Source organism: Chiloscyllium plagiosum, unplaced genomic scaffold (assembly GCF_037043375.1).
Source record: "Chiloscyllium plagiosum isolate Xiang-an unplaced genomic scaffold, Cpla_swu_hap1 HiC_scaffold_38, whole genome shotgun sequence".
Classification (NCBI taxonomy): Eukaryota; Metazoa; Chordata; class Chondrichthyes; order Orectolobiformes; family Hemiscylliidae; genus Chiloscyllium; species Chiloscyllium plagiosum.
The window spans coordinates 21,615,974-21,637,493 of record NW_028270176.1 but is presented as its reverse complement, the minus strand read 5'-3'; the positions used below and the strand labels follow the sequence as shown (position 1 = coordinate 21,637,493).

Genomic DNA, 21,520 nt, shown 5'->3' with positions numbered 1-21,520 from the left:
GGGAATTGATGTCTGAAACACCAGGGTCATTACCCTGAAGTGACAGACACTTGTCGCCTCTCATTTCTCGTCTCAGACCTGTTGAGCTTTTCCTGCAACTTCTGTTTTTGTCACTTACAGCGTTCAGTTGAAATCCACAAACTTCTTTTTTCTGCAGGCAAAGAACGGGGCTGTGTGTGTTCACGGATTTAACTTTGAGATCGCTGACCTCAGTCACTCCAAGCGAGCGAATGACAATTCCCAATTAGGGGTCCCGGTGATTGTCAGAAATCTCAGAGGCATAGGATCCCTCCAGTTTGGAAACAGGCCATTCCGCCCAACCAGTCGCTCAGTGGTTCGCACTGCTGCCTCACAGCGCTAGGGAGCCAGGCTCGATTCCAGCTTTAGGGAATCGAGTCTGTGTCGACTTTGCACATTCTCCCAGAGTCTGCGTGGGTTTGCTCCGGTTTGCTCTCACAGTCCAAAGACGTGCAGGCCGGCTGAATTGGCCATTCTAAATTGCTGAGCTGAAAATGTATTGCTGGAAAAGCGCAGCAGGTCAGGCAGCATCCAAGGAGCAGGAGAATCGACGTTTCGGGCATGAGCCTTTCTACAGGAAGTTCTAAATTGCCCCTAGTCATAGGTGCATTATTCAGAGAGAAACGGGTCTGGGTGGGTTACTCTTCAGAGGATCGATGTGGACTTGTTGGGCTGAAGGTCCTGTTTCCACACTGTAGCCAATCTAATTTATTCTAATCTCGTCCACACCGACCCTGCAGAGAGCAATCGACCCAGACCCATTCCGCATCATTCCACATTTAATGCTGACGAATCCACCGGGCCCGCACTATCACCGTACACAATGGGACAATGAAGCATGGCCAATCCCGCAGAAGCTACACATCTTTGGACTGAGAGCGGTAACCGGAGCAGCCGGAGCAAACCCACGCACACACGGGCAGAATGTTCAAACTGTACAGACGGTGAGGCGAGAGTCGATTGAAACCTGTGTCCCAAGTATTTGAGTCAGCCAGTGTTAACCAATCCAGTGCAGTGCGCCGGACCACCCGGCTCCATAGCTCAGCGGTTAGAGCACTGGTCTTGTAAACCAGGGGTCGTGAGTTCAAATCTCACTGGGGCCTCTCAGCCATGTCTCCAGCGCCCACTCAGTTTCAACGCTTGGCATGAGACTGCAGGATGCTATGTTCAAGCCCAACGCCAGCTTGTCGTCTAACCGGCTTATTTGGAAGCTACGGCGTTCACCCGCAATCACCAAATGAACGAGTCGCGCTCCTGAATAACCCTGTTGGACTGATAGCTGCTGTTTTTGTCAAGAGCTTGGGAATTGATGTCTGAAACACCAGGGTCATTACCCTGAAGTGACAGACACTTGTCGCCTCTCATTTCTCGTCTCAGACCTGTTGAGCTTTTCCTGCAACTTCTGTTTTTGTCACTTACAGCGTTCAGTTGAAATCCACAAACTTCTTTTTTCTGCAGGCAAAGAACGGGGCTGTGTGTGTTCACGGATTTAACTTTGAGATCGCTGACCTCAGTCACTCCAAGCGAGCGAATGACAATTCCCAATTAGGTCTCCCGGTGATTGTCAGAAATCTCAGAGGCATAGGATCCCTCCAGTTTGGAAACAGGCCATTCCGCCCAACCAGTCGCTCAGTGGTTCGCACTGCTGCCTCACAGCGCTAGGGAGCCAGGCTCGATTCCAGCTTTAGGGAATCGAGTCTGTGTCGACTTTGCACATTCTCCCAGAGTCTGCGTGGGTTTGCTCCGGTTTGCTCTCACAGTCCAAAGACGTGCAGGCCGGCTGAATTGGCCATTCTAAATTGCTGAGCTGAAAATGTATTGCTGGAAAAGCGCAGCAGGTCAGGCAGCATCCAAGGAGCAGGAGAATCGACGTTTCGGGCATGAGCCTTTCTACAGGAAGTTGTAAATTGCCCCTAGTCATAGGTGCATTATTCAGAGTGAAACGGGTCTGGGTGGGTTACTCTTCAGAGGATCGATGTGGACTTGTTGGGCTGAAGGTCCTGTTTCCACACTGTAGCCAATCTAATTTATTCTAATCTCGTCCACACCGACCCTGCAGAGAGCAATCGACCCAGACCCATTCCGCATCATTCCACATTTAATGCTGACGAATCCACTGGGCCCGCACTATCACCGTACACAATGGGACAATGAAGCATGGCCAATCCCGCAGAAGCTACACATCTTTGGACTGAGAGCGGTAACCGGAGCAGCCGGAGCAAACCCACGCACACACGGGCAGAATGTTCAAACTGTACAGACGGTGAGGCGAGAGTCGATTGAAACCTGTGTCCCAAGTATTTGAGTCAGCCAGTGTTAACCAATCCAGCGCAGGGCGCCGGACCACCCGGCTCCATAGCTCAGCGGTTAGAGCACTGGTCTTGTAAACCAGGGGTCGTGAGTTCAAATCTCACTGGGGCCTCTCAGCCATGTCTCCAGCGCCCACTCAGTTTCAACGCTTGGCATGAGACTGCAGGATGCTATGTTCAAGCCCAACGCCAGCTTGTCGTCTAACCGGCTTATTTGGAAGCTACGGCGTTCACCCGCAATCACCAAATGAACGAGTCGCGCTCCTGAATAACCCTGTTGGACTGATAGCTGCTGTTTTTGTCAAGAGCTTGGGAATTGATGTCTGAAACACCAGGGTCATTACCCTGAAGTGACAGATACTTGTCGCCTCTCATTTCTCGTCTCAGACCTGTTGAGCTTTTCCTGCAACTTCTGTTTTTGTCACTTACAGCGTTCAGTTGAAATCCACAAACTTCTTTTTTCTGCAGGCAAAGAACGGGGCTGTGTGTGTTCACGGATTTAACTTTGAGATCGCTGACCTCAGTCACTCCAAGCGAGCGAATGACAATTCCCAATTAGGTCTCCCGGTGATTGTCAGAAATCTCAGAGGCATAGGATCCCTCCAATTTGGAAACAGGCCATTCCGCCCAACCAGTCGCTCAGTGGTTCGCACTGCTGCCTCACAGCGCTAGGGAGCCAGGCTCGATTCCAGCTTTAGGGAATCGAGTCTGTGTCGACTTTGCACATTCTCCCAGAGTCTGCGTGGGTTTGCTCCGGTTTGCTCTCACAGTCCAAAGACGTGCAGGCCGGCTGAATTGGCCATTCTAAATTGCTGAGCTGAAAATGTATTGCTGGAAAAGCGCAGCAGGTCAGGCAGCATCCAAGGAGCAGGAGAATCGACGTTTCGGGCATGAGCCTTTCTACAGGAAGTTCTAAATTGCCCCTAGTCATAGGTGCATTATTCAGAGTGAAACGGGTCTGGGTGGGTTACTCTTCAGAGGATCGATGTGGACTTGTTGGGCTGAAGGTCCTGTTTCCACACTGTAGCCAATCTAATTTATTCTAATCTCGTCCACACCGACCCTGCAGAGAGCAATCGACCCAGACCCATTCCGCATCATTCCACATTTAATGCTGACGAATCCACCGGGCCCGCACTATCACCGTACACAATGGGACAATGAAGCATGGCCAATCCCGCAGAAGCTACACATCTTTGGACTGAGAGCGGTAACCGGAGCAGCCGGAGCAAACCCACGCACACACGGGCAGAATGTTCAAACTGTACAGACGGTGAGGCGAGAGTCGATTGAAACCTGTGTCCCAAGTATTTGAGTCAGCCAGTGTTAACCAATCCAGCGCAGTGCGCCGGGCCACCCGGCTCCATAGCTCAGCGGTTAGAGCACTGGTCTTGTAAACCAGGGGTCGTGAGTTCAAATCTCACTGGGGCCTCTCAGCCATGTCTCCAGCGCCCACTCAGTTTCAACGCTTGGCATGAGACTGCAGGATGCTATGTTCAAGCCCAACGCCAGCTTGTCGTCTAACCGGCTTATTTGGAAGCTACGGCGTTCACCCGCAATCACCAAATGAACGAGTCGTGCTCCTGAATAACCCTGTTGGACTGATAGCTGCTGTTTTTGTCAAGAGCTTGGGAATTGATGTCTGAAACACCAGGGTCATTACCCTGAAGTGACAGACACTTGTCGCCTCTCATTTCTCGTCTCAGACCTGTTGAGCTTTTCCTGCAACTTCTGTTTTTGTCACTTACAGCGTTCAGTTGAAATCCACAAACTTCTTTTTTCTGCAGGCAAAGAACGGGGCTGTGTGTGTTCACGGATTTAACTTTGAGATCGCTGACCTCAGTCACTCCAAGCGAGCGAATGACAATTCCCAATTAGGTCTCCCGGTGATTGTCAGAAATCTCAGAGGCATAGGATCCCTCCAGTTTGGAAACAGGCCATTCCGCCCAACCAGTCGCTCAGTGGTTCGCACTGCTGCCTCACAGCGCTAGGGAGCCAGGCTCGATTCCAGCTTTAGGGAATCGAGTCTGTGTCGACTTTGCACATTCTCCCAGAGTCTGCGTGGGTTTGCTCCGGTTTGCTCTCACAGTCCAAAGACGTGCAGGCCGGCTGAATTGGCCATTCTAAATTGCTGAGCTGAAAATGTATTGCTGGAAAAGCGCAGCAGGTCAGGCAGCATCCAAGGAGCAGGAGAATCGACGTTTCGGGCATGAGCCTTTCTACAGGAAGTTCTAAATTGCCCCTAGTCATAGGTGCATTATTCAGAGTGAAACGGGTCTGGGTGGGTTACTCTTCAGAGGATCGATGTGGACTTGTTGGGCTGAAGGTCCTGTTTCCACACTGTAGCCAATCAAATTTATTCTAATCTCGTCCACACCGACCCTGCAGAGAGCAATCGACCCAGACCCATTCCGCATCATTCCACATTTAATGCTGACGAATCCACCGGGCCCGCACTATCACCGTACACAATGGGACAATGAAGCATGGCCAATCCCGCAGAAGCTACACATCTTTGGACTGAGAGCGGTAACCGGAGCAGCCGGAGCAAACCCACGCACACACGGGCAGAATGTTCAAACTGTACAGACGGTGAGGCGAGAGTCGATTGAAACCTGTGTCCCAAGTATTTGAGTCAGCCAGTGTTAACCAATCCAGCGCAGGGCGCCGGACCACCCGGCTCCATAGCACAGCGGTTAGAGCACTGGTCTTGTAAACCAGGGGTCGTGAGTTCAAATCTCACTGGGGCCTCTCAGCCATGTCTCCAGCGCCCACTCAGTTTCAACGCTTGGCATGAGACTGCAGGATGCTATGTTCAAGCCCAACGCCAGCTTGTCGTCTAACCGGCTTATTTGGAAGCTACGGCGTTCACCCGCAATCACCAAATGAACGAGTCGCGCTCCTGAATAACCCTGTTGGACTGATAGCTGCTGTTTTTGTCAAGAGCTTGGGAATTGATGTCTGAAACACCAGGGTCATTACCCTGAAGTGACAGATACTTGTCGCCTCTCATTTCTCGTCTCAGACCTGTTGAGCTTTTCCTGCAACTTCTGTTTTTGTCACTTACAGCGTTCAGTTGAAATCCACAAACTTCTTTTTTCTGCAGGCAAAGAACGGGGCTGTGTGTGTTCACGGATTTAACTTTGAGATCGCTGACCTCAGTCACTCCAAGCGAGCGAATGACAATTCCCAATTAGGTCTCCCGGTGATTGTCAGAAATCTCAGAGGCATAGGATCCCTCCAGTTTGGAAACAGGCCATTCCGCCCAACCAGTCGCTCAGTGGTTCGCACTGCTGCCTCACAGCGCTAGGGAGCCAGGCTCGATTCCAGCTTTAGGGAATCGAGTCTGTGTCGACTTTGCACATTCTCCCAGAGTCTGCGTGGGTTTGCTCCGGTTTGCTCTCACAGTCCAAAGACGTGCAGGCCGGCTGAATTGGCCATTCTAAATTGCTGAGCTGAAAATGTATTGCTGGAAAAGCGCAGCAGGTCAGGCAGCATCCAAGGAGCAGGAGAATCGACGTTTCGGGCATGAGCCTTTCTACAGGAAGTTCTAAATTGCCCCTAGTCATAGGTGCATTATTCAGAGTGAAACAGGTCTGGGTGGGTTACTCTTCAGAGGATCGATGTGGACTTGTTGGGCTGAAGGTCCTGTTTCCACACTGTAGCCAATCTAATTTATTCTAATCTCGTCCACACCGACCCTGCAGAGAGCAATCGACCCAGACCCATTCCGCATCATTCCACATTTAATGCTGACGAATCCACCGGGCCCGCACTATCACCGTACACATGGGACAATGAAGCATGGCCAATCCCGCAGAAGCTACACATCTTTGGACTGAGAGCGGTAACCGGAGCAGCCGGAGCAAACCCACGCACACACGGGCAGAATGTTCAAACTGTACAGACGGTGAGGCGAGAGTCGATTGAAACCTGTGTCCCAAGTATTTGAGTCAGCCAGTGTTAACCAATCCAGCGCAGGGCGCCGGACCACCCGGCTCCATAGCTCAGCGGTTAAAGCACTGGTCTTGTAAACCAGGGGTCGTGAGTTCAAATCTCACTGGGGCCTCTCAGCCATGTCTCCAGCGCCCACTCAGTTTCAACGCTTGGCGTGAGACTGCAGGATGCTATGTTCCAGCCCAACGCCAGCTTGTCGTCTAACCGGCTTATTTGGAAGCTACGGCGTTCACCCGCAATCACCAAATGAACGAGTCGCGCTCCTGAATAACCCTGTTGGACTGATAGCTGCAGTTTTTGTCAAGAGCTTGGGAATTGATGTCTGAAACACCAGGGTCATTACCCTGAAGTGACAGACACTTGTCGCCTCTCATTTCTCGTCTCAGACCTGTTGAGCTTTTCCTGCAACTTCTGTTTTTGTCACTTACAGCGTTCAGTTGAAATCCACAAACTTCTTTTTTCTGCAGGCAAAGAACGGGGCTGTGTGTGTTCACGGATTTAACTTTGAGATCGCTGACCTCAGTCACTCCAAGCGAGCGAATGACAATTCCCAATTAGGTCTCCCGGTGATTGTCAGAAATCTCAGAGGCATAGGATCCCTCCAGTTTGGAAACAGGCCATTCCGCCCAACCAGTCGCTCAGTGGTTCGCACTGCTGCCTCACAGCGCTAGGGAGCCAGGCTCGATTCCAGCTTTAGGGAATCGAGTCTGTGTCGACTTTGCACATTCTCCCAGAGTCTGCGTGGGTTTGCTCCGGTTTGCTCTCACAGTCCAAAGACGTGCAGGCCGGCTGAATTGGCCATTCTAAATTGCTGAGCTGAAAATGTATTGCTGGAAAAGCGCAGCAGGTCAGGCAGCATCCAAGGAGCAGGAGAATCGACGTTTCGGGCATGAGCCCTTCTACAGGAAGTTCTAAATTGCCCCTAGTCATAGGTGCATTATTCAGAGTGAAACGGGTCTGGGTGGGTTACTCTTCAGAGGATCGATGTGGACTTGTTGGGCTGAAGGTCCTGTTTCCACACTGTAGCCAATCTAATTTATTCTAATCTCGTCCACACCGACCCTGCAGAGAGCAATCGACCCAGACCCATTCCGCATCATTCCACATTTAATGCTGACGAATCCACCGGGCCCGCACTATCACCGTACACAATGGGACAATGAAGCATGGCCAATCCCGCAGAAGCTACACATCTTTGGACTGAGAGCGGTAACCGGAGCAGCCGGAGCAAACCCACGCACACACGGGCAGAATGTTCAAACTGTACAGACGGTGAGGCGAGAGTCGATTGAAACCTGTGTCCCAAGTATTTGAGTCAGCCAGTGTTAACCAATCCAGCGCAGGGCGCCGGACCACCCGGCTCCATAGCACAGCGGTTAGAGCACTGGTCTTGTAAACCAGGGGTCGTGAGTTTAAATCTCACTGGGGCCTCTCAGCCATGTCTCCAGCGCCCACTCAGTTTCAACGCTTGGCATGAGACTGCAGGATGCTATGTTCAAGCCCAACGCCAGCTTGTCGTCTAACCGGCTTATTTGGAAGCTACGGCGTTCACCCGCAATCACCAAATGAACGAGTCGCGCTCCTGAATAACCCTGTTGGACTGATAGCTGCTGTTTTTGTCAAGAGCTTGGGAATTGATGTCTGAAACACCAGGGTCATTACCCTGAAGTGACAGACACTTGTCGCCTCTCATTTCTCGTCTCAGACCTGTTGAGCTTTTCCTGCAACTTCTGTTTTTGTCACTTACAGCGTTCAGTTGAAATCCACAAACTTCTTTTTTCTGCAGGCAAAGAACGGGGCTGTGTGTGTTCACGGATTTAACTTTGAGATCGCTGACCTCAGTCACTCCAAGCGAGCGAATGACAATTCCCAATTAGGTCTCCCGGTGATTGTCAGAAATCTCAGAGGCATAGGATCCCTCCAGTTTGGAAACAGGCCATTCCGCCCAACCAGTCGCTGAGTGGTTCGCACTGCTGCCTCACAGCGCTAGGGAGCCAGGCTCGATTCCAGCTTTAGGGAATCGAGTCTGTGTCGACTTTGCACATTCTCCCAGAGTCTGCGTGGGTTTGCTCCGGTTTGCTCTCACAGTCCAAAGACGTGCAGGCCGGCTGAATTGGCCATTCTAAATTGCTGAGCTGAAAATGTATTGCTGGAAAAGCGCAGCAGGTCAGGCAGCATCCAAGGAGCAGGAGAATCGACGTTTCGGGCATGAGCCTTTCTACAGGAAGTTCTAAATTGCCCCTAGTCATAGGTGCATTATTCAGAGTGAAACGGGTCTGGGTGGGTTACTCTTCAGAGGATCGATGTGGACTTGTTGGGCTGAAGGTCCTGTTTCCACACTGTAGCCAATCTAATTTATTCTAATCTCGTCCACACCGACCCTGCAGAGAGCAATCGACCCAGACCCATTCCGCATCATTCCACATTTAATGCTGACGAATCCACCGGGCCCGCACTATCACCGTACACATGGGACAATGAAGCATGGCCAATCCCGCAGAAGCTACACATCTTTGGACTGAGAGCGGTAACCGGAGCAGCCGGAGCAAACCCACGCACACACGGGCAGAATGTTCAAACTGTACAGACGGTGAGGCGAGAGTCGATTGAAACCTGTGTCCCAAGTATTTGAGTCAGCCAGTGTTAACCAATCCAGCGCAGGGCGCCGGACCACCCGGCTCCATAGCTCAGCGGTTAAAGCACTGGTCTTGTAAACCAGGGGTCGTGAGTTCAAATCTCACTGGGGCCTCTCAGCCATGTCTCCAGCGCCCACTCAGTTTCAACGCTTGGCGTGAGACTGCAGGATGCTATGTTCCAGCCCAACGCCAGCTTGTCGTCTAACCGGCTTATTTGGAAGCTACGGCGTTCACCCGCAATCACCAAATGAACGAGTCGCGCTCCTGAATAACCCTGTTGGACTGATAGCTGCAGTTTTTGTCAAGAGCTTGGGAATTGATGTCTGAAACACCAGGGTCATTACCCTGAAGTGACAGACACTTGTCGCCTCTCATTTCTCGTCTCAGACCTGTTGAGCTTTTCCTGCAACTTCTGTTTTTGTCACTTACAGCGTTCAGTTGAAATCCACAAACTTCTTTTTTCTGCAGGCAAAGAACGGGGCTGTGTGTGTTCACGGATTTAACTTTGAGATCGCTGACCTCAGTCACTCCAAGCGAGCGAATGACAATTCCCAATTAGGTCTCCCGGTGATTGTCAGAAATCTCAGAGGCATAGGATCCCTCCAGTTTGGAAACAGGCCATTCCGCCCAACCAGTCGCTCAGTGGTTCGCACTGCTGCCTCACAGCGCTAAGGAGCCAGGCTCGATTCCAGCTTTAGGGAATCGAGTCTGTGTCGACTTTGCACATTCTCCCAGAGTCTGCGTGGGTTTGCTCCGGTTTGCTCTCACAGTCCAAAGACGTGCAGGCCGGCTGAATTGGCCATTCTAAATTGCTGAGCTGAAAATGTATTGCTGGAAAAGCGCAGCAGGTCCGGCAGCATCCAAGGAGCAGGAGAATCGACGTTTCGGGCATGAGCCCTTCTACAGGAAGTTCTAAATTGCCCCTAGTCATAGGTGCATTATTCAGAGTGAAACGGGTCTGGGTGGGTTACTCTTCAGAGGATCGATGTGGACTTGTTGGGCTGAAGGTCCTGTTTCCACACTGTAGCCAATCTAATTTATTCTAATCTCGTCCACACCGACCCTGCAGAGAGCAATCGACCCAGACCCATTCCGCATCATTCCACATTTAATGCTGACGAATCCACCGGGCCCGCACTATCACCGTACACAATGGGACAATGAAGCATGGCCAATCCCGCAGAAGCTACACATCTTTGGACTGAGAGCGGTAACCGGAGCAGCCGGAGCAAACCCACGCACACACGGGCAGAATGTTCAAACTGTACAGACGGTGAGGCGAGAGTCGATTGAAACCTGTGTCCCAAGTACTTGAGTCAGCCAGTGTTAACCAATCCAGTGCAGTGCGCCGGGCCACCCGGCTCCATAGCTCAGCGGTTAGAGCGCTGGTCTTGTAAACCAGGGGTCGTGAGTTCAAATCTCACTGGGGCCTCTCAGCCATGTCTCCAGCGCCCACTCAGTTTCAACGCTTGGCATGAGACTGTAGGATGCTATGTTCAAGCTCAACGCCAGCTTGTCGTCTAACCGGCTTATTTGGAAGCTACGGCGTTCACCCGCAATCACCAAATGAACGAGTCGGGCTCCTGAATAACCCTGTTGGACTGATAGCTGCTGTTTTTGTCAAGAGCTTGGGAATTGATGTCTGAAACACCAGGGTCATTACCCTGAAGTGACAGACACCTGTCGACTCTCATTTCTCGTCTCAGACCTGTTGAGCTTTTCCTGCAACTTCTGTTTTTGTCACTTACAGCGTTCAGTTGAAATCCACAAACTTCTTTTTTCTGCAGGCAAAGAACGGGGCTGTGTGTGTTCACGGATTTAACTTTGAGATCGCTGACCTCAGTCACTCCAAGCGAGCGAATGACAATTCCCAATTAGGTCTCCCGGTGATTGTCAGAAATCTCAGAGGCATAGGATCCCTCCAGTTTGGAAACAGGCCATTCCGCCCAACCAGTCGCTCAGTGGTTCGCACTGCTGCCTCACAGCGCTAGGGAGCCAGGCTCGATTCCAGCTTTAGGGAATCGAGTCTGTGTCGACTTTGCACATTCTCCCAGAGTCTGCGTGGGTTTGCTCCGGTTTGCTCTCACAGTCCAAAGACGTGCAGGCCGGCTGAATTGGCCATTCTAAATTGCTGAGCTGAAAATGTATTGCTGGAAAAGCGCAGCAGGTCCGGCAGCATCCAAGGAGCAGGAGAATCGACGTTTCGGGCATGAGCCCTTCTACAGGAAGTTCTAAATTGCCCCTAGTCATAGGTGCATTATTCAGAGTGAAACGGGTCTGGGTGGGTTACTCTTCAGAGGATCGATGTGGACTTGTTGGGCTGAAGGTCCTGTTTCCACACTGTAGCCAATCTAATTTATTCTAATCTCGTCCACACCGACCCTGCAGAGAGCAATCGACCCAGACCCATTCCGCATCATTCCACATTTAATGCTGACGAATCCACCGGGCCCGCACTATCACCGTACACAATGGGACAATGAAGCATGGCCAATCCCGCAGAAGCTACACATCTTTGGACTGAGAGCGGTAACCGGAGCAGCCGGAGCAAACCCACGCACACACGGGCAGAATGTTCAAACTGTACAGACGGTGACGCGAGAGTCGATTGAAACCTGTGTCCCAAGTATTTGAGTCAGCTAGTGTTAACCAATCCTGCGAAGGGCGCCGGACCACCCGGCTCCATAGCTCAGCGGTTAGAGCACTGGTCTTGTAAACCAGGGGTCGTGAGTTCAAATCTCACTGGCGCCTCTCAGCCATGTCTCCAGCGCCCACTCAGTTTCAACGCTTGGCATGAGACTGTAGGATGCTATGTTCAAGCTCAACGCCAGCTTGTCATCTAACCGGCTTATTTGGAAGCTACGGCGTTCAGCCGCAATCACCAAATGAACGAGTCGCGCTCCTGAATAACCCTATTGGACTGATAGCTGCTGTTTTTGTCAAGAGCTTGGGAATTGATGTCTGAAACACCAGGGTCATTACCCTGAAGTGACAGACACCTGTCGACTCTCATTTCTCGTCTCAGACCTGTTGAGCTTTTCCTGCAACTTCTGTTTTTGTCACTTACAGCGTTCAGTTGAAATCCACAAACTTCTTTTTTCTGCAGGCAAAGAACGGGGCTGTGTGAGTTCACGGATTTAACTTTGAGATCGCTGACCTCAGTCACTCCAAGCGAGCGAATGACAATTCCCAATTAGGTCTCCCGGTGATTGTCAGAAATCTCAGAGGCATAGGATCCCTCCAGTTTGGAAACAGGCCATTCCGCCCAACCAGTCGCTCAGTGGTTCGCACTGCTGCCTCACAGCGCTAGGGAGCCAGGCTCGATTCCAGCTTTAGGGAATCGAGTCTGTGTCGACTTTGCACATTCTCCCAGAGTCTGCGTGGGTTTGCTCCGGTTTGCTCTCACAGTCCAAAGACGTGCAGGCCGGCTGAATTGGCCATTCTAAATTGCTGAGCTGAAAATGTATTGCTGGAAAAGCGCAGCAGGTCAGGCAGCGTCCAAGGAGCAGGAGAATCGACGTTTCGGGCATGAGCCCTTCTACAGGAAGTTCTAAATTGCCCCTAGTCATAGGTGCATTATCAGAGTGAAACGGGTCTGGGTGGGTTACTCTTCAGAGGATCGATGTGGACTTGTTGGGCTGAAGGTCCTGTTTCCACACTGTAGCCAATCTAATTTATTCTAATCTCGTCCACACCGACCCTGCAGAGAGCAATCGACCCAGACCCATTCCGCATCATTCCACATTTAATGCTGACGAATCCACCGGGCCCGCACTATCACCGTACACAATGGGACAATGAAGCATGGCCAATCCCGCAGAAGCTACACATCTTTGTACTGAGAGCGGTAACCGGAGCAGCCGGAGCAAACCCACGCACACACGGGCAGAATGTTCAAACTGTGCAGACGGTGACGCGAGAGTCGATTGAAACCTGTGTCCCAAGTATTTGAGTCAGCCAGTGTTAACCAATCCAGCGGCAGTGCGCCGGACCACCCGGCTCCATAGCTCAGCGGTTAGAGCACTGGTCTTGTAAACCAGGGGTCGTGAGTTCAAATCTCCCTGGGGCCTCTCAGCCATGTCTCCAGCGCCCACTCAGTTTCAACGCTTGGCATGAGACTGTAGGATGCTATGTTCAAGCTCAACGCCAGCTTGTCATCTAACCGGCTTATTTGGAAGCTACGGCGTTCAGCCGCAATCACCAAATGAACGAGTCGCGCTCCTGAATAACCCTATTGGACTGATAGCTGCTGTTTTTGTCAAGAGCTTGGGAATTGATGTCTGAAACACCAGGGTCATTACCCTGAAGTGACAGACACCTGTCGACTCTCATTTCTCGTCTCAGACCTGTTGAGCTTTTCCTGCAACTTCTGTTTTTGTCACTTACAGCGTTCAGTTGAAATCCACAAACTTCTTTTTTCTGCAGGCAAAGAACGGGGCTGTGTGAGTTCACGGATTTAACTTTGAGATCGCTGACCTCAGTCACTCCAAGCGAGCGAATGACAATTCCCAATTAGGTCTCCCGGTGATTGTCAGAAATCTCAGAGGCATAGGATCCCTCCAGTTTGGAAACAGGCCATTCCGCCCAACCAGTCGCTCAGTGGTTCGCACTGCTGCCTCACAGCGCTAGGGAGCCAGGCTCGATTCCAGCTTTAGGGAATCGAGTCTGTGTCGACTTTGCACATTCTCCCAGAGTCTGCGTGGGTTTGCTCCGGTTTGCTCTCACAGTCCAAAGACGTGCAGGCCGGCTGAATTGGCCATTCTAAATTGCTGAGCTGAAAATGTATTGCTGGAAAAGCGCAGCAGGTCAGGCAGCGTCCAAGGAGCAGGAGAATCGACGTTTCGGGCATGAGCCCTTCTACAGGAAGTTCTAAATTGCCCCTAGTCATAGGTGCATTATCAGAGTGAAACGGGTCTGGGTGGGTTACTCTTCAGAGGATCGATGTGGACTTGTTGGGCTGAAGGTCCTGTTTCCACACTGTAGCCAATCTAATTTATTCTAATCTCGTCCACACCGACCCTGCAGAGAGCAATCGACCCAGACCCATTCCGCATCATTCCACATTTAATGCTGACGAATCCACCGGGCCCGCACTATCACCGTACACAATGGGACAATGAAGCATGGCCAATCCCGCAGAAGCTACACATCTTTGTACTGAGAGCGGTAACCGGAGCAGCCGGAGCAAACCCACGCACACACGGGCAGAATGTTCAAACTGTGCAGACGGTGACGCGAGAGTCGATTGAAACCTGTGTCCCAAGTATTTGAGTCAGCCAGTGTTAACCAATCCAGCGGCAGTGCGCCGGACCACCCGGCTCCATAGCTCAGCGGTTAGAGCACTGGTCTTGTAAACCAGGGGTCGTGAGTTCAAATCTCCCTGGGGCCTCTCAGCCATGTCTCCAGCGCCCACTCAGTTTCAACGCTTGGCATGAGACTGTAGGATGCTATGTTCAAGCTCAACGCCAGCTTGTCATCTAACCGGCTTATTTGGAAGCTGCGGCGTTCAGCCGCAATCACCCAATGAACGAGTCGCGCTCCTGAATAACCCTGTTGGACTGATAGCTGCGGTTTTTGTCAAGAGCTTGGGAATTGATGTCTGAAACAACAGGGTCATTACCCTGAAGTGACAGACACCTGTCGACTCTCATTTCTCGTCTCAGACCTGTTGAGCTTTTCCTGCAACTTCTGTTTTTGTCACTTACAGCGTTCAGTTGAAATCCACAAACTTCTTTTTTCTGCAGGCAAAGAACGGGGCTGTGTGTGTTCACGGATTTAACTTTGAGATCGCTGACCTCAGTCACTCCAAGCGAGCGAATGACAATTCCCAATTAGGTCTCCCGGTGATTGTCAGAAATCTCAGAGGCATAGGATCCCTCCAGTTTGGAAACAGGCCATTCCGCCCAACCAGTCGCTCAGTGGTTCGCACTGCTGCCTCACAGCGCTAGGGAGCCAGGCTCGATTCCAGCTTTAGGGAATCGAGTCTGTGTCGACTTTGCACATTCTCCCAGAGTCTGCGTGGGTTTGCTCCGGTTTGCTCTCACAGTCCAAAGACGTGCAGGCCGGCTGAATTGGCCATTCTAAATTGCTGAGCTGAAAATGTATTGCTGGAAAAGCGCAGCAGGTCAGGCAGCGTCCAAGGAGCAGGAGAATCGACGTTTCGGGCATGAGCCCTTCTACAGGAAGTTCTAAATTGCCCCTAGTCATAGGTGCATTATCAGAGTGAAACGGGTCTGGGTGGGTTACTCTTCAGAGGATCGATGTGGACTTGTTGGGCTGAAGGTCCTGTTTCCACACTGTAGCCAATCTAATTTATTCTAATCTCGTCCACACCGACCCTGCAGAGAGCAATCGACCCAGACCCATTCCGCATCATTCCACATTTAATGCTGACGAATCCACCGGGCCCGCACTATCACCGTACACAATGGGACAATGAAGCATGGCCAATCCCGCAGAAGCTACACATCTTTGGACTGAGAGCGGTAACCGGAGCAGCCGGAGCAAACCCACGCACACACGGGCAGAATGTTCAAACTGTGCAGACGGTGACGCGAGAGTCGATTGAAACCTGTGTCCCAAGGATTTGAGTCAGCCAGTGTTAACCAATCCAGCGGCAGTGCGCCGGACCACCCGGCTCCATAGCTCAGCGGTTAGAGCACTGGTCTTGTAAACCAGGGGTCGTGAGTTCAAATCTCCCTGGGGCCTCTCAGCCATGTCTCCAGCGCCCACTCAGTTTCAACGCTTGGCATGAGACTGTAGGATGCTATGTTCAAGCTCAACGCCAGCTTGTCATCTAACCGGCTTATTTGGAAGCTACGGCGTTCAGCCGCAATCACCAAATGAACGAGTCGCGCTCCTGAATAACCCCATTGGACTGATAGCTGCGGTTTTTGTCAAGAGCTTGGGAATTGATGTCTGAAACAACAGGGTCATTACCCTGAAGTGACAGACACCTGTCGACTCTCATTTCTCGTCTCAGACCTGTTGAGCTTTTCCTGCAACTTCTGTTTTTGTCACTTACAGCGTTCATTTGAAATCCACAAACTTCTTTTTTCTGCAGGCAAACAACGGGGCTGTGTGTGTTCACGGATTTAACTTTGAGATCGCTGACCTCAGTCACTCCAAGCGAGCGAATGACAATTCCCAATTAAGTCTCCCGGTGACTGTCAGAAATCTCAGAGGCATAGGATCCCTCCAGTTTGGAAACAGGCCATTCCGCCCAACCAGTCGCTCAGTGGTTCGCACTGCTGCCTCACAGCGCTAGGGAGCCAAGCTCGATTCCAACTTTAGGGAATCGAGTCTGTCGACTTTGCACATTCTCCCAGAGTCTGCGTGGGTTTGCTCCGGTTTGCTCTCACAGTCCAAAGACGTGCAGGCCGGCTGAATTGGCCATTCTAAATTGCTGAGCTGAAAATGTATTGCTGGAAAAGCGCAGCAGGTCAGGCAGCATCCAAGGAGCAGGAGAATCGACGTTTCGGGCATGAGCCCTTCTACAGGAAGTTCTAAATTGCCCCTAGTCATAGGTGCGTAATTCAGAGAGAAATGGGTCTGGGTGGGTTACTCTTCAGAGGATCGATGTGGACTTGTTGGGCTGAAGGGCCTGTTTCCACACTGTAGCCAATCTAATTTATTCTAATCTCGTCCACACCGACCCTGCAGAGAGCAATCGACCCAGACCCATTCCGCATCATTCTACATTTAATGCTGACGAATCCACCGGGCCCGCACTATCACCGTACACAATGGGACAATGAAGCATGGCCAATCCCGCAGAAGCTTCACATCTTTGTACTGAGAGCGGTAACCGGAGCAGCCGGAGCAAACCCACGCACACACGGGCAGAATGTTCAAACTGTACAGACGGTGACGCGAGAGTCGATTGAAACCTGTGTCCCAAGTATTTGAGTCAGCCAGTGTTCACCAATTAGTCACGAGTGCAGCACGGAGCGCACCCCCCACCCCCCTCCCGCTCTGGAGCTCAGCGGTTAGAGCATTGGTGTAGTACACCAGTGCTCGTGAGTTCCAATCTCCCTGGGGCCTCTCGGCCTTGTTCCCAGCACACACCCCGTTTCACAGCGCCTCTGTGATTTCTGACAATTATTCTGCCCTTCGAGCCTGCACCACCATTCAATATGATGATGGCTAATCATCCTTAATCAGTATCCTGTTCCTGCCTTATCTCCATAACCCTTGATGCCACTATCTTTGAGAGCTCGATCCAACTCTTTCTTAAATGAATCCCGAGACTGGGTCTACCCTGTCCTCGGATGCAGACCATTCCACACAGCCACCACTCTCTGGGTGAAGTTTCTCCTCATCTCTGTCCTAAATGGTCTACCCCATATTTTTAAGCTATGTCCTCTGGTTCGACACTCACCCATTCGCGGAAACATGTTTCCTGCCTCCAGAGCGTCCAATCCTTTAATAATCTTATATGTCTCAATCATATTCCCTCTCAGTCTTCTGAACCCAAGGGTATACAAGCCCAGTCTGCCAATCTTTCAGCGTAAGGTAGTCCTGCCATTCTAGGAATTGACCTCGTGAACCTACGCTGCACTCCCTCCTTAGCCAGAATGTCTTTCCTCAAATTTTGAGACCAGAACTGCACACAATATTCCAGGTGTGGTCTCACCAGGGCCCTGTACAGCTGCAGAAGAACCTCTTTGCTTCTATATTCAATCCCTCTTGTTATGAAGGCCAGCATGCTATTAGCCTTCTTCACTACCTGCTGTACCTGCATGCTTACCTTCATTGACTGCTGGACAAGAACGCCCAGATCTCTTGGAACTGCCCCTTTACCTAAATTGATTCCATTTAGGTAGTAATCTGCCTTCCTGTTCTTGCCACCAAAGTGGTTAACCATACATTTATCCATATTAAACTGCATCTGCCATGCATCTGACCACTCACCTAACGTGTCCAGGTCACCCTGCAATCTCCTAACATCCTCCTCGTATTTCACCCTGCCACCCAGCTTAATATCATCAGCAAATATGCTAATGTTATTACTAATACCATTTTCCAAATCATTAACATATATTGTAAAAAGCTGAAGTCCCAGCACTGATCCCTGCGGTACACTACTGATCACTGCCTGCCATACCGAAATGGAGCCATTTATCACTACTCTTTGTTTCCTGTCAGCCAACCAACTTTCAATCCAAGTTAGTACCTTGTCCCCAATACCATGCGCCCTAATTTTGCTCACTAACCTCCTGTGTTGGACTTTTAACAAAAGCTTTCTGAAAGTCCAGGTACACTACATCTACTGGTTCTCCCTCATCCATCTTCAGAGTTACATCCTCAAAAAATTCCAGAAGATTAGTCAAGCATGATTTCCCCTTCATAAATCCATGCTGACTCTGACCTATCCTGTTACCCCAGTGTGTCGTAATTTCATCCTTTATAATAGACTCCAGCATCTTTTCCACCACTCAGGTCAGGCTAACTGGTCTATAATTTCCTGCTTTCTCTCTCCCACCTTTCTTAAAAAGTGGTACAACATTATGCACCTTCCAATCTGCAGGAATTGATCCCGAATCTATCGAACTCTGGAAAATAATCACCAACGCATCCATGATTTCGCGAGCCACCTCCTTCAGTACCCTGGGATGTAGACCATCAGGCTCCGGGGACTTATCAACCTTCAGACCTAACAGTCTCTCCAACACCAATACCTGGAAAATATAAATTCCCTTAAGTTCAGGTCCTTCAGCCACTGTTACCTCAGGGAAATTGCTTGTGTCTTCCCCAGTGAACACAGATCTGAAGTACCAATTCAATTCTTCTGCCATTTCTTTGTTCCTCGTAATATATTCCCCTGTTTCTGTCTTCAAGGGCCCAATTTTAGACTTAACAATTTTTTTGCCTTTCACATACCTAAAAAAGCTTTTACTATCCTCCTTTATATTTTTGGCCAGTTTACCTTCATATCTCATTTTTTCTCTGCGTATTTCCTTCTTAGTAATCCTCTGTTGTTCTTTCAAAGCTTCCCAGTCCTCCGTTTTCCCACTTACCTTTGCTATGTTATACTTTTTCTCTTTTAACTTTATATTTTTCTTAACTTCCCTCATCAGCCATGGCCACCCATGCCTCCTCGTAGGATGTTTCTTCCTTTTTGGAATGAACTGATCCTGCATCTTCTGCATTATGTACAGAAATATCTGCCATCCCTGTTAAGGTATTGCACCATTGAGCTTTGGACAGATCCTCCCTCATAGCTCCATAGTTCCCTTTATTCAACTGAAATATTGTCACTTCCGATTGTACCCTCTCCCTCTCAAATTGCAGATTGAAGCTTATTGTATTATGGTCACTACTTCCCAATGGCTCCTTCACTTCGAGGTCTCTGATCAATTTTGGTTCGTTGCACAATACCAGATCCAGAATTGCCTTCTCCCTGGTAGGCTCCAGCACCAGCTGTTCTAAGAATCCATCTCGGAGGCACCCCAGAAAGTCTCTTTCTTGAGGTCGAACACCATCCTGACTCTCCCAGTCTACCTGCATGTTGAAATCCCCCATAACAACTATAGTAACATCTATGCGACAGGCCAATTTCACCTCCTGATTCAACTTACATCCGACATCCAGACTACTGTTTGGGCGCCTGTAGGTAACTCCCAAGAGGGTCTTTTTACCCTTAGAATTTCTCAGCTCTATCCATACTGACTCTACATCCCCTGATTCTAGGTCCCCCCACGCAAGGGACTGAATATCATCTCTTACCAACATGGCCACCCCACCCCATGTGCCCGTCAGTCTGTCCTTACGATAGCACGTGTGGCCTTTAATATTCATTTCCCAAGCCCTGTCCACTTGAAGCCACGTCTCAGTTATCCCCACAATATTGAATCTGCCAATTTCCAAAAGAGCCTCAAGCTCATCCATCTTATTTATTATGGGCGGCACGGTGGCACAGTGGCACAGTGGTTAGCACTGCTGCATCACAGCGCCAGAGACCCGGGTTCAATTCCCGACTCAGGCGACTGACTGTGTGGAGTTTGCACCTTCTCCCCGTGTCTGCGTGGGTTTCCTCCGGGTGCTCCGGTTTCCTCCCACAATCCAAAAAATGTGCGGGTCAGATGAATTGGCCATGCTAAATTGCCCGTAGTGTTAGGTTAAAGGGGTAAATGTAGGGGTATGGGTGGGTTGCGCTTCGGCGGGTCGGTGTGGACTTGTTGGGCCGAAGGGCCTGTTTCCACACTGTAAGTAATCGAATCTAATCTTATTTCTAATGGTTCGTGCATTCATATATAATATTTTTCATTTGTTACTGCCCTCACCCTTACCATCAACTCCTATTTCACTCACATTCTGCCCGTGTGTGCGTGGGTTTGCTGCTTCGGTTACCGCTCTCAGTACAAAGATGTGTAGCTTCTGCGGGATTGGCCATGCTTCATTGTCCCATTGTGTACGGTGATAGTGCGGGCCCGGTGGATTCGTCAGCATTAAATGTAGAATGATGCGGAATGGGTCTGGGTCGATTGCTCTCTGCAGGGTCGGTGTGGACGAGATTAGAATAAATTAGATTGGCTACAGTGTGGAAACAGGCCCTTCAGCCCAACAAGTCCACATCGATCCTCTGAAGACTAACCCACCCAGACCCGTTTCTCTCTGAATAATGCACCTATGACTAGGGGCAATTTAGAACTTCCTGTAGAAGGGCTCATGCCCGAAACGTCGATTCTCCTGCTCCTTGGATGCTGCCGGACCTGCTGCGCTTTTCCGGCAATACATTTTCAGCTCAGCAATTTAGAATGGCCAATTCAGCCGGCCTGCACGTCTTTGGACTGTGAGAGCAAACCGGAGCAAACCCACGCAGACTCTGGGAGAATGTGCAATGTCGACACAGACTCGATTCCCTAAAGCTGGAATCGAGCCTGGCTCCCTAGCGCTGTGAGGCAGCAGTGCGAACCACTGAGCGACTGGTTGGGCGGAATGGCCTGTTTCCAAACTGGAGGGATCCTGTGCCTCTGAGATTTCTGACAATCACCGGGAGACCTAATTGGGAATTGTCATTCGCTCGCTTGGAGTGACTGAGGTCAGCGATCTCAAAGTTAAATCCGTGAACACACACAGCCCCGTTCTTTGCCTGCAGCAAAAAGAAGTTTGTGGATTTCAACTGAACGCTGAAAGTGACAAAAACAGAAGTTGCAGGAAAAGCTCAACAGGTCTGAGACGAGAAATGAGAGGCGACAGGTGTCTGTCACTTCAGGGTAATGACCCTGGTGTTTCAGATATCAATTCCCAAGCTCTTGACAAAAACAGCAGCTATCCGTCCAACAGGGTTATTCAGGAGCGCGACTCGTTCATTTGGTGGTTGTGGGTGAACGCTGCAGCTTCCAAAGAAGCCGGTTGGATGACAAGCTGGCGTTGAGGTTGAACATAGCATCCTTCAGTCTCATGCCAAGCGTTGAAACTGAGTGGGCGCTGGAGACATGGCGGAGAGGCCCCAGTGAGATTTGAACTCACGACTTCTGGTTTACGAGACCAGCGCTCTAACCGCTGAGCTATGGAGCCGGGCGGCTCGGCGCACTGCACTGGACTGGTTAACACTGGGACACTTGGGACACAGGTTTCAATCGACTCTCGCGTCAC

The 21,520-nt window shown here is 50.6% G+C and overlaps 11 non-coding genes across 11 annotated transcripts; 10 read left to right on the top strand and 1 right to left on the bottom strand.

The window, feature by feature from the left end:
- Window positions 1-1,048: 1,048 nt before the first annotated feature.
- On the top strand, window positions 1,049-1,121 carry trnat-ugu (transfer RNA threonine (anticodon UGU)). Its single transcript has one exon. It is a non-coding gene; the product is annotated as a tRNA-Thr (tRNA).
- A 1,246-nt stretch (window positions 1,122-2,367) lies between these two features.
- On the top strand, window positions 2,368-2,440 carry trnat-ugu (transfer RNA threonine (anticodon UGU)). The gene has a single exon. It is a non-coding gene; the product is annotated as a tRNA-Thr (tRNA).
- Window positions 2,441-3,686: 1,246 nt separating this feature from the next.
- On the top strand, window positions 3,687-3,759 carry trnat-ugu (transfer RNA threonine (anticodon UGU)). Its single transcript has one exon. It is a non-coding gene; the product is annotated as a tRNA-Thr (tRNA).
- Window positions 3,760-6,323: 2,564 nt separating this feature from the next.
- Window positions 6,324-6,396, top strand: trnat-ugu (transfer RNA threonine (anticodon UGU)). Its single transcript has one exon. It is a non-coding gene; the product is annotated as a tRNA-Thr (tRNA).
- Window positions 6,397-8,960: 2,564 nt separating this feature from the next.
- trnat-ugu (transfer RNA threonine (anticodon UGU)) lies at window positions 8,961-9,033 on the top strand. The gene has a single exon. It is a non-coding gene; the product is annotated as a tRNA-Thr (tRNA).
- A 1,246-nt stretch (window positions 9,034-10,279) lies between these two features.
- Window positions 10,280-10,352, top strand: trnat-ugu (transfer RNA threonine (anticodon UGU)). Its single transcript has one exon. It is a non-coding gene; the product is annotated as a tRNA-Thr (tRNA).
- A 1,246-nt stretch (window positions 10,353-11,598) lies between these two features.
- trnat-ugu (transfer RNA threonine (anticodon UGU)) lies at window positions 11,599-11,671 on the top strand. Its single transcript has one exon. It is a non-coding gene; the product is annotated as a tRNA-Thr (tRNA).
- A 1,246-nt stretch (window positions 11,672-12,917) lies between these two features.
- Window positions 12,918-12,990, top strand: trnat-ugu (transfer RNA threonine (anticodon UGU)). The gene has a single exon. It is a non-coding gene; the product is annotated as a tRNA-Thr (tRNA).
- A 1,246-nt stretch (window positions 12,991-14,236) lies between these two features.
- On the top strand, window positions 14,237-14,309 carry trnat-ugu (transfer RNA threonine (anticodon UGU)). Its single transcript has one exon. It is a non-coding gene; the product is annotated as a tRNA-Thr (tRNA).
- A 1,246-nt stretch (window positions 14,310-15,555) lies between these two features.
- trnat-ugu (transfer RNA threonine (anticodon UGU)) lies at window positions 15,556-15,628 on the top strand. The gene has a single exon. It is a non-coding gene; the product is annotated as a tRNA-Thr (tRNA).
- A 5,741-nt stretch (window positions 15,629-21,369) lies between these two features.
- Window positions 21,370-21,442, bottom strand: trnat-cgu (transfer RNA threonine (anticodon CGU)). The gene has a single exon. It is a non-coding gene; the product is annotated as a tRNA-Thr (tRNA).
- Between the last annotated feature and the right edge of the window lie 78 nt (window positions 21,443-21,520).